The sequence below is a fragment of the Prionailurus bengalensis genome, chromosome B3 (genome assembly GCF_016509475.1).
Source record: "Prionailurus bengalensis isolate Pbe53 chromosome B3, Fcat_Pben_1.1_paternal_pri, whole genome shotgun sequence".
In the NCBI taxonomy this organism is placed as follows: domain Eukaryota; kingdom Metazoa; phylum Chordata; class Mammalia; order Carnivora; family Felidae; genus Prionailurus; species Prionailurus bengalensis.
This window is the reverse complement of record NC_057355.1, coordinates 23,152,625-23,163,992: the sequence shown is the minus strand read 5'-3', so window position 1 is coordinate 23,163,992 and position 11,368 is coordinate 23,152,625.

Sequence of the window (11,368 nt, the reverse complement as noted above, 5' to 3'; positions counted from 1 at the left end):
TTTTTGTTTGTTTGTTTGTTTGTTTTTCAGAATTTCTTTGGCTATTTGGGGTATCTTGTGGTTCCATACATTGGAACCACATCTTTGTGGTTAGGATTGTTTGTTCTAGTTCTGTTAAAAATGCTGGTGGTATTTTGATGGGCATTGCCTTAAACGTATAGATTGCTTTGGGAATTATAGACATTTTAACAATGTTTGTTCTTCCAACCAATAAGCCTGGAGTGCTTTTCCATTTTTTTTTTGTGTGTGTGTTCTCTTCAATTTCTTTCATAAGTGTTCTATAGTTTACAGAGTGGGGATTTTTCACCTCTCTAGTTAGGGTTATTCCTAGATATCTATTTTTTTGGTGCAATTGCAAATTGAACTGAGTTATTGATTTCTTTTGCTGTTGCTTCATTATTGGTGTATAGTATTGCAACACATTTCTGTATCTTTATTTCATATGCTGCAATTTTCCTGAATTTGTGTATTAGTTCCAGCAATTTTTATGTCTTTTAGGTTTTCTACATAGAGTATCATGTCATCTGGAATTAGTGAAAGTTTGATTTTTTTCCTTGCCAATTTGAATGTCTTTTATTTATTTTTGTTGTCTTGTTTCTAAGGCTCAGACTTTCAGTACTGTTAAATAGTAATGATGAAAGTGGGCATCTTTGTCTTGTTCCTAACTGTAGGGGAAAGGCTTTTATGCTTTCCCCATTGATGATGATATAACTGTGGGTCTTTCATATATAGCCTTTTTGATGTTGAGGTATGTTCCATCTACCCATACTTTGTGAAAGGTTTATATCAAGAATGGATGCTGTATTTTGTCAAATACTTTCATTCATTTATTGAGAGAATCATATGGTTCTTATCCTTTCCTTTATTAATGTGGCGTATCACATTGATTGATTTGAGAATATTGAACCAGCCCTGAATCCCAGGAATAAACCCAACTTCATCGTGATAAATAATTCTTTAAATATACTGCTGGATTTGATTTGCCAGTATCTTGTTGAGAATTTTTCCATCCGTGTTCATCAGGGATATTCTTCTAATTCTTCTATTGAGTGGGGTCTTTGTCTGATTTTGGAATCAAGGTAATGTTGGCCTTGTAGAATAATTTTGGAAGTTTTCCTTCCATTTCTATTTTTTTATAACACTTTGAGAAGAATAGGTATTAGATCTTCTTTAAATTTCTGGTAGAATTAACCAGGGAAGCCATCTGACCCTGGACTTTTGTTTGTTGGGAAATTTTTGATTACTATTTCAATTTCTTTACTGGTTATGGGTCTGTTCAGATTTTTTATTTCTTCCTGTTTTTAGGTTTCTAGTTTAGGTCATTTATATGATTCTAGGAATTTATTCATTTCTTCCAGATTCCCTAGTTTGTTGGCATATAATTTTTGTATAGTATTCTCTTACAGTTGTTTGTATTTCCATGATGGTGGTTGTGATCTCTCCTCTTTCACTTGTTATTTAATTTATTCAGATCTTGGGGCGCCTGGGTGGCGCAGTCGGTTAAGCGTCCGACTTCAGCCAGGTCACGATCTCACGGTCTGTGAGTTCGAGCCCCGCGTCAGGCTCTGGGCTGATGGCTCAGAGCCTGGAGCCTGCTTCCAATTCTGTGTCTCCCTCTCTCTCTGCCCCTCCCCCGTTCATGCTCTGTCTCTCTCTGTCCCAAAAATAAATAAACGTTGAAAAAAAATTAATTTATTCAGATCTTTTCTCTTATTTTTGATAAGTCTGGATAGGGGTTTAACAATTGTATTAATTTTTTTTGAAGAACCAGCTCTTAGTTTCATCGATCTGTTCTACTGGTTTTTGTTTGTTTGTTTCTACATCATTTATTTCTGCTCTAGTCTTTATTAGTTTCCTTCTTCTGCTGGCTTTAGGCTTTATTTGCTGTTTCTTTTCTAACTCCTCTAGGTGTAAAGTTAGTTTGTGTATTTGAGACCTTTCTTGCTTCTTGAAGTAGGTCTGTGTTGCAATGTAGTTCCCTCTTAGGACTGCCTTTGCTGCATTCCAAACATTTTGGAGTGTCATGTTTTCATTTTAATTTGCTTCCTTGTACTTTTTTAAAATTATTATTTCTTTACTTTAATGGTTAACCCATTCATTCTTTAGTAGGATATTCTTTAACCTCCATCTTTTGTGGGTTTTTTTTCTAATTTTTTTCTGTGGTTGATTTCAAATTTTATAGCATTCTAGTCTAAAAATATTCATGATATAATCTTAATCTTTTTGTACTTATTTAGGGCTAATTTGTGACTGAGTACATGATCCATTCTGGAGAATGTTCTGTGTACACTCAAAAAAAATGTATATTCTGCCGCTTTAGGATGGAATGCTCTGAATATATATGTTAAGTATATCTGGTCCAGTGTGTCATTCAAAGTCATTATTTTCTTGTTGATTTTCTGCATAGATGATCTGTCCATTGCTGTAAGTTTGATGTTAAAGTCCAGTCTTACTACTATATTATCATCAATGAGTTCCTTTATGTTTATTTTTTTAATTTTTTTTAACGTTTTATTTATTTTTGAGACAGGGAGAGACAGAGCATGAACAGGGGAGGGTCAGAGAGAGGGAGACACAGAATCTGAAACAGGCTCCAGGTTCTGAGCTGTCAGCACAGAGCCCGATGCGGGGCTCGAACTCACGGACCATGAGATCATGACCTGAGCCGAAGTCGGCCACTTAACCGACTGAGCTACCCAGGTGCCCCATTTTTTTAATTTTTTTTAACGTTTTATTTATTTTTGAGACAGGGAGAGACAGAGCATGAACAGGGGAGGGTCAGAGAGAGGGAGAGTTCCTTTATGTTTATTATTAACTGATTTATATATTTGGGTGTTTTCAAATTTGGGACATAACTATTTATAATCATTAAATCTTCTTGACAGATAGACCCCTTAATTTTGATACAATGACCTTCTTCATCCCTTGTTACAGTCTTTGGTTTTAAATCTAGTTTGTCTGCTATACATATGGCCACTGCAGCTTTCTTTTGGCATACATTAGCATAATAGATGATTCTCTATTCCCTCAATTTTTAAAAATTTTTTTTTTCAACGTTTATTTATTTTTGGGACAGAGAGAGACAGAGCACGAGCGGGGGAGGGGCAGAGAGAGAGGGAGACACAGAATCGGAAACAGGCTCCAGGCTCTGAGCCATCCGCCCAGAGCCTGACGCGGGGCTCGAACTCGCGGACCGCGAGATCGTGACCTGGCTGAAGTCGGACGCTTAACCGACTGCGCCACCCAGGCGCCCCTATTCCCTCAATTTTTATTTTTAATGTTTATTTTATTTATTTTGAGAGAGAGAGAGAGAACATGGAAGGGCCAGAGAGAGGAAGAGAGAGAGAATCCCAATGAAGCTCAGCACTGACAGCTTGAACTCACAAACTGTGGGATTATGACCTGAGCCAAAACTAAGAATAAGACACTTAACCGACTGAGCCACCCAGGTATCCCATCCTCCCCTAACTTTCAATCTGCTGATGTCTTTAGGTTTATAACGAGTCTCCTGTAGGCAGCATATGCATGGATCTTGGCGTTTTGTTTTTATTTTTTATTTTTTATTTTTGTTTGGGGGGGGTTAATCCATCCTGATATCCTATATCATTTGATTGGAGTATTTAGTCCATTTATGTCAGGGTGATTATTCAAAGATATAAATTTAGTGTTTTGTGTTACTATGCATTTGGTGTTTTTGGTGATGTTCTTTGTTCCTTTCTACTCTTTTTTACTTTTAATCTCCCCATCCCACTCTAAGTGCCCCCCTTAACATTTCTTGTAGGGCTGGTTTAGTGGTCACAAACTCTTTATGTTATTCTCTGGGAAAGTCTTTATCTCTCCTTATATTATGAATAACAGCCTTCCTTGCTTGATAAAGTATTCTTGGCTATATATATCTTCCCATTCAGCACGTTGACTATATCCTGCCATTCCCTTCTGGCCTGACAAGTTTTTGTGGACAGATCTGCTCCAAACCTGATGATTTGTCTTCCTTTGTTCCCTTGTTCCTTTTTTTCCCCCTTGCTGCTTTCAGTATTCTTTCCTTGTCTGCATTTTGTCAGTTTGACTGTGATATGCATTGGCAGTGGTCGGCTTTTGTTGAATTTAATGGGTGTTCTCTGTGCTTCTTTTTTGTTCACATAACCCTTCTGCTCCGTTTTCTCTCTCTTCATCTGCTTTGACTCCTGTTATACAAATGTTTTTATGTTTTAGTAAGTCATTGAGTTCCCTAAGTGTACCTTCAGGACCTATTACCTTTGTTTCCCTCTTTTCAGCTTCATTATTTTCCGTAATTTTATTTTATATATCACTCATTCATTCTCCTGCTTCACCCATCTTCTCTGTGATGACCTCCTTTCAGGTTTTCATCTATGTTATAGTACTTTTAATTTAAATCTAGATTTAAGCTCTTTTATCTCTGCTGTAAGGGATTCTCTGGTGTCTTCTATGCTTTTTTCAATCCCTGTTAGAATCCTTATAATTGTTGTTTTAAATTCTAGTTTCGACATTGTGCTTATATCTATGTTGATTAAATCCCTGGTCATCATTTCTTCCTGTTTTTTTTTTTTTTTTTTTTTTTTTTTTTTTTTACCTTTTGGGTGAATTCCTCTGTTTTGTCATTTTCATGGGAAATAATAAAAATGTAAATTTAAAATATTTAAAAAAATAAAGGAAGCTAGATCTTAGGTGTATTTTGGTCTGCTTGTTAGGAGTATCTTGGGAAAAAATTAAAAATAAATAAATTAATTAAATGTATAAAAGAAAAAAATTGCTATCTCTGTATTCAAGAAAACAAAGAAATAAAAACCAAAACAGAAAGAAAACAAACCCAAATGAAGCTAGGTCCAGTTTTCCTTAGAGATGAAGCTTGGCAGCACCCTGTGAGCAGTAGACTGTGGGTGGAAGGGATTTGTTCTGGTCTTCTGTGGGAGGAGTCTGCTGGTCTGATTTTCAGGCTGACTTGTCCTAGTAGAAATGTGCTTGGAGAGTGCATGGGGGCTAGGTTTGGTGTAATGACTCTATTCTCCACTTGGTGGTGCTGTTTAGCGCACTGAGGTGGATCAGTGCTGGTGGGCTAGGGGTGAAAATGGTTTCACGTTGCTCTCTAGACTCTGGAGTGTCAAGTTCAAACCGTCACAAAAGCGCAATCACCCTGTCTGTGTCAGAACTGTCCACCTGCCAGGTGGTGCTGCCCTCCTGGGTTTTAGCTCAGGCACAGCTGTGTTTCAAAACTCCAAACTTCAGAGACCTCTGCAACTTGGACACACGCTGATCCCCTGGGGGGAGGGTTTTGCTGTGCCTTGGCTGGTGTCAGCTTGTCACAGGAAACAGTCACAAAACCACGCAGTGGCATTGGCTTGGAGTTTATGATAAACCACTACACACATCTGTCACCAGAGTTTGCTGCCCTCAACTGATGTCTTTGTTCCTGTACTGGTAAACAGAGCCTCTCAATGGTGCCCACAGGGTCTTTTGCCTGTGGACAGGCTGTGTCACCTCTACCAAGTGCACTCCAAGCAAGGGAACTGCTTCTCCCCATGTGACCCAGGGGATCCTCAGACGGTGCTACTGTTTCTGGGGGGCTCTGCCTTGCTTTCTCACTGGAGCACCACCAGGAGCTGATCACTGAAACTTCAGATTCTATGCTCTGCTGTCAATAAAAAAACTTGAGATGTGGAAACCATCCCCTTTTCCCCCATTAATTGCTTTGGGGAACAGTGTTCTTGTGAAGTCCCTTGTGTGTGTTCCACTCTCTCTCTTTAGCTCACCTCTCTGCAATAGGGATCCCTCCCCACCATTGCACCCCAGATTCTTTTTTCCTAGAAATCAACTCTCTGCATTTCCTACTATCCAGTGGTCTTTTTTTTTCTGTTTGTAGACATGCAGCTTTGTTCTCTAAGACTGCTGATTGACTTCTTGGGTGTTCAGAATAATTTTATATTCATCTAGCTATTAAGGGGATGAGGTGAGTTTAGCGTGACCCTATCCCTCTGCCATCTTAAACCTCTCCTCTTGGACATTCCTAGGTACACTGTGCTATATGTAAAATGTGCTTTCTTCTGCATCCCAGTGAACCCAGATTCCCAGGTCCTTTTTGCCTTTGAGTAGCAGGACCCTCCACCCAGGTTACTAATAGCTAACTTCAACTGTCCTCCCTCAGGGCTTTAGGGACAGTCCACATTTATTTGGACAGGCCCTATCCAACCATATGTCCACTCTTCAGCTCTCCAGAGGCCGTGAATTACTTCAATATGTTGATGATTTGCTTACCTGCATCCCTAATGAGAATACCTCCAACACAAATTGTTCTTTGGAGCTTGGCTTCCTGGGACTATAAGCTCTCCCCTTCAAAGGCCCAAATTTTGTCTCAGAAAGATCAGTTCCTGAGACTAATATTGACTCTTGGGACTAAGAGCTTCTTTGACCACCATAAGTCTCATTTTAAATATGAAATCTCACTCTCCAAAACTGCAGCTGCATTCCTTTTTTGGTATGGCTGGGTTTTGTCAAATATAGATACTGCAATTTGCATTAATAACAAAGTCTCTTTGTGAGTCCCTGAGGAGACCTGAGGAGAAGCCTTTTGAGTGGGACCCTGAAATTACAAAAGCTTTTGGGGCCCTAAAACAGGCACTTACAATGGTTCCAGTTTCAGCTCTGCCAGACCTCCTGAAGCCCTTCCCCTTATAAGTGCATGAAAGGAGGGGAATGGCCTTTGGAGTCTTGATACAAATGCTGGGATCCTCTGAATGTCCTGTTGCATACATATCTAAGAATCCAGATCCTATAGCATAAGTATGGCTTCCCTGCCTCTGAGCACTGGGGTCTGTGGCCCTACTGGTTGAAGAAGGCTCAGAGAAGGCATAACTGTTTATATACCCCGTCAGGTATTGGACACCCTCAATTCTAGGGCATTTCATTGGATATCCAATAGTAGAACTACAAAATACCAAACCCTTTTATTAGAAATACCCGAACCAAATATCTGGTCATTTCAGACCCTATATCCTGCCACCTTACTGCCAGATCCCACAACAAATCCCCCCTTGGCACATTCTTGTCTAGAAAACCTAGATTTAACTTGCAGTGACAGGCCAGATCTTCAGGATATACCTCTATATAACCTAGAGGCTATATGGTTCAGGGATGGCAGCAGCTTCTTAGTTGGAGTATGGGTCCCTGGTACGCTATTGTTAGCTTAACCAAAGTCATTGAGTCCGGACCTCTGACAGGTGCCACTACCTCAGCACAAAAAACAGAACTAATTGCTCTTACCCAAGCCTTCCAACTGGGCACAAAAATGAAACTAAACATATATACCTATTCAACTTATTCCTTCCACATGGTCCATGCCATGATTCTACTTGGAGAAAGAGCCCACCACCCCTCCCCCCCAGCCCAAAATACCCTGGTTAAACATGCCTCTGAGATTTTGGCCTTTGCTGGAGACAGTTATGCTCAATGCCCAAATAACTATTATTCATTTCAAGGCCCATATAAAATATAATGATTTGGTCTCCGTTGGAAACAACAGAGCTGACAGATATGCAAAAGCAGCCTCCAGGCTGCTCCTTAAAGCATCTCTGGTTCCCAATGTAAGTCCCTTTTCTCCACAATATATTCAGGAAGAAACCCAAAGGGCACTGAACAGGGGCTTTTCCTTCACTTCAGAGTGTTGACTACAAGACCCCAATTGCAAACTGGTACTGCCAGGAATGTTACAATGGAAATTTCTTAATAACTTACATTAGGCAACACATCTCAGGGCCAAGGCCCTTCAATACCTAGTGGGACCTCTTTTCATTGGCAAGGACATTCCCCAAACCCCGTTGGCTGTCTCCCATGTGTGTTCTACCTATCATGGCATTTACCTGGAGGGGGCCCACAAACCTCCTTCACTTATTCAACCTATCCAAGGATGAAGGACTCCACCATAGGAAGACTGTCAGATAGATTTTATGCACATGTCTCCTTGTAAGGGGTTCAGGAATCTATTGGTCTTTGTAGACACCTTTATGGGATGGATTGAAGCCCCCTTGGCTTTCTCCTGAAGAGGGAAAAAATCAAGAAACATGGAAAGGCTGACTGGATATAGAGGTTATGGAGGCATCTACTGAATTTAAAGAGGGGAGAAAGTGTTTCCAGTTGAACTGGGGAGAACCCGAGGCCCTGAGACCTCCGCCCAACCTGTCTCTGAGATGTCCCAGGAGGATAATGGCCTCCTGAGAAGAAAGAATTCATGGATGGACGAGACACAAAGGTTGAACAGTGCAAGTGGGGAGGTTTGTTAAAGTGAATGCACACTCTGGAGATGTGAAAACAGGTGAGCACAAGGGAAAACTGCACCCAAGGCACGGGTCTCTATCCTTTATTGACAGTTGTTAACTTAGGAATGGGAGTGGGATACTTATTACTTGGTGAGGGGATTTCTTTGGAAGATAGGTTTCTTTTTCTTCCTTACTTGGTCAGTGTTTCTGGCTTTCTTTGTCTTGGGCATGCCTGGTTTGATCTGGCTTCTTGTGGCTTTGTTTTTGGAGTGCTGCCAGGATAGATCTCTAACTTTCCCAGTAGTTGGCCATGACTCCCTTGTTTCTGGTCTCCAGGAATCCTCTTAAAGCCTAACTAACCACCATTCCCCATAAAATACTTTAGGCCCTTAAAATATTTTAGGGAAAAAGGGGTGATGGTCCATCTTCCGTAACAAATTCATCTTGGTGTAGGACATTGACCCTGCCTGAGGTCTTCAGAAGTACTTGCTTGCTATCTAAGTTTTAGGAAATCTGGATGGACAGATAGGAGTAAAGGGAAGTCATGAATTGGTCCAAGGAGTGTTGGTAAGTTTCATCTTCACAGGGGATAGGTTATAATCCCTGGAATATCATAATTGTAAATGAATTTGTTGGAGTATGGAAGAGATAAATTTGACAAGAAAATTAAACAAGGTTCAAAAAACAAAAGTAACAATATTGGACTTAAAAGCAACAACAACCAGGTTACAGATGGAAGTGCCTCACACACAGCCTTCAAAATACTATTAGTAAGGTCAGTCCCTTTGGTATTTGATGGAGCCATTTGGCTTGGTCATAATTTTTAGATGTTTTCTTCCACCTGTCCTGTGGTGTTGATATAGGTACAACATGTTCTGTTAATCAGCACAAGCTTCACCTTGTTCAGCCAATAAGTAATCCAAAGCCAGCCATTGCCCATAACCACACTGGTCAAAGATTGGTGTGACTTGGAGAGATCTGAGAAAGTGGATGTGGTGAAAGTGAAAGCTAGTCTATCTTACACTGCTGTAAGATTTTGTAGTGTGGTTTCATTATGTGCAAACCCTTCCAAGGTGCTAACACAGCATGGTACCTGGTTTTGCAGACATTAAGGCTTATTGCCCTCCAGGCTTTAGGGTGAGGTCAGGTAGAATTATTTATGCATACTCCCGGGAACTACATGCCTCAGGGTGCAACTGCCCAATGTTCAAGGTTATCAATCCATAAAAACCCTCAAGCCATTGGGTAAACACTGGCCCCTGTATGTTGTGAGAAGGATGTCTACAAATAAGAAGATGGTTGAGAGGGGCACATGAATCATGGGATAAGTCACTGTTCCAGTGGAAATTTGGGCCTGTGTTGGGGCAACCCTATGCACTTATTCTCCCAGGAGGTTTAGAATCAGGATGGTGTTTTTATCTGATTCTGTCTTGGAGGGGCTACGGATTGAGTATATCATCTACATATTGTTAGAGAACTCCAGTGACTAAAGTGAACTTTCTGAGTTTTCTGGCAAGAGCATTACCAGATAGGACGGTACTGTCCCTAAAGCTCTGTGGTGGGACTGTCCAGGCATACTATTGAGTTACATTGATAGATAGGTCAGTCCATTCAAAAGCAAACAAGTATTGAGATTCTAGATATAAGGGTATGCAAAAGTAGGCATCTTTAAGATCCAGGATTGTGAAACAAGTGGTACCTTCAGGTATCTGGTCAAGAGAGTGTAGGCATTAGGCACAATAGGGTGTATGGGAATAACAGCCTCATTTATAGCTTGGAGGTCGTGGATCATCTGGTACTCCCTATTTGGTTTTAAAACTGATAGGATTGGATAATTACAGAGAGACTGACATGGAACTAGGAGGCCATGTTTTAGGAACTTTTCTATTAAGGGCTGGAAACCTTGTTGGGCTTGAGGTTTAATGAGGTACTGGTGTTTGCAGGTGTAAGTAGTTTTGTTCTTTAAGGTAATTTTTGCAAATGTTTCAAATACTGCTTTCCCTGGAATTCCTTTGTCCCACATGTAGGAATTGACTCAGTCTTAGATTTATGGTGCAATATTATCAAAAGGGTCTTCCTGGGGGTGGGGACACAAGCTAGCTAGGAAAAGGCTCTTTGCTTCTGGGAAGTTGATAGTATCTCCAAGGGTGGATAAGAAATCCTTTTCCAACAGAGGGCTTGTGCGTGTTGGCATGGCCAGGAATTTTGAGTTATGAGACAATTAACCCATAAAGAAGGTAGGGTTTCAGTGAGATATTTTGATTTTGGCTTTCCCTCTCCCCTAACAATAGAACATGATTCAGAGTTCAAGGATCCAGAATGGGAAGTAAGGACTGAATATGCAGCTCGCTCCCATGTTATTCAGAAATCTGACAAGTTTACTTGCCACATCAAGAGTTACCTATGGTTCCTCCCCAAAATGGTGATGCTTTTCGTGGGAGCTAGCAGGAAACTCAGGCCCCATCAGTCATTCAGGGCAATAACTGGTAAGGAATCATATCTTTATTGCCTTCAGACATGAGGTCAGTCCCTCTTCCAATGCCCTTTGCACCCAAATAGAGGGCAGGACACTTTACTGGAGGATAGTTTGGAGGGCATTCTTGTCTACAGTGGGCTGGGATCCCACAGGAGAAACAAGCTCCTTTACCTTGTGCTCTTCTTTGGAGTTGGTTTGGGTGGCCGTGAGGTGGTCAGGCAGCCTAATGGCAGTGGCTAAAAGCCTTAGTCTGTCTTCATTCCCTTTGTTCCTTCCTTTCTTCTTCAGCCTGATCTCGATTTGAAGACAGAGAAAGTCACATATACAAGATGGTTAAAGGGAGCTGGGGCCCTAAAATCATCTTTTGGAGCTTTCTAAAAATATCTGGGCTGATGGGCTTATGAAGAGGGCCCCCAGGATAATTGCTTTTCTGGAGTGTCTGGGTCTACATTAGTGGATTTTTGTAGTCTTTCCACCAAGCAAGACTAGAAAAGGACAGGATTATTGCATGGGTTGTTGTGGCCAGAATTTGCGATCCCCAAAGACCACCAGGGAGCCAAGTCTGATGCAAAAGCAAAGAGCCTTTATTCAAGCTAGCTCGAGCTCAATCCCCTACCTGCACTGA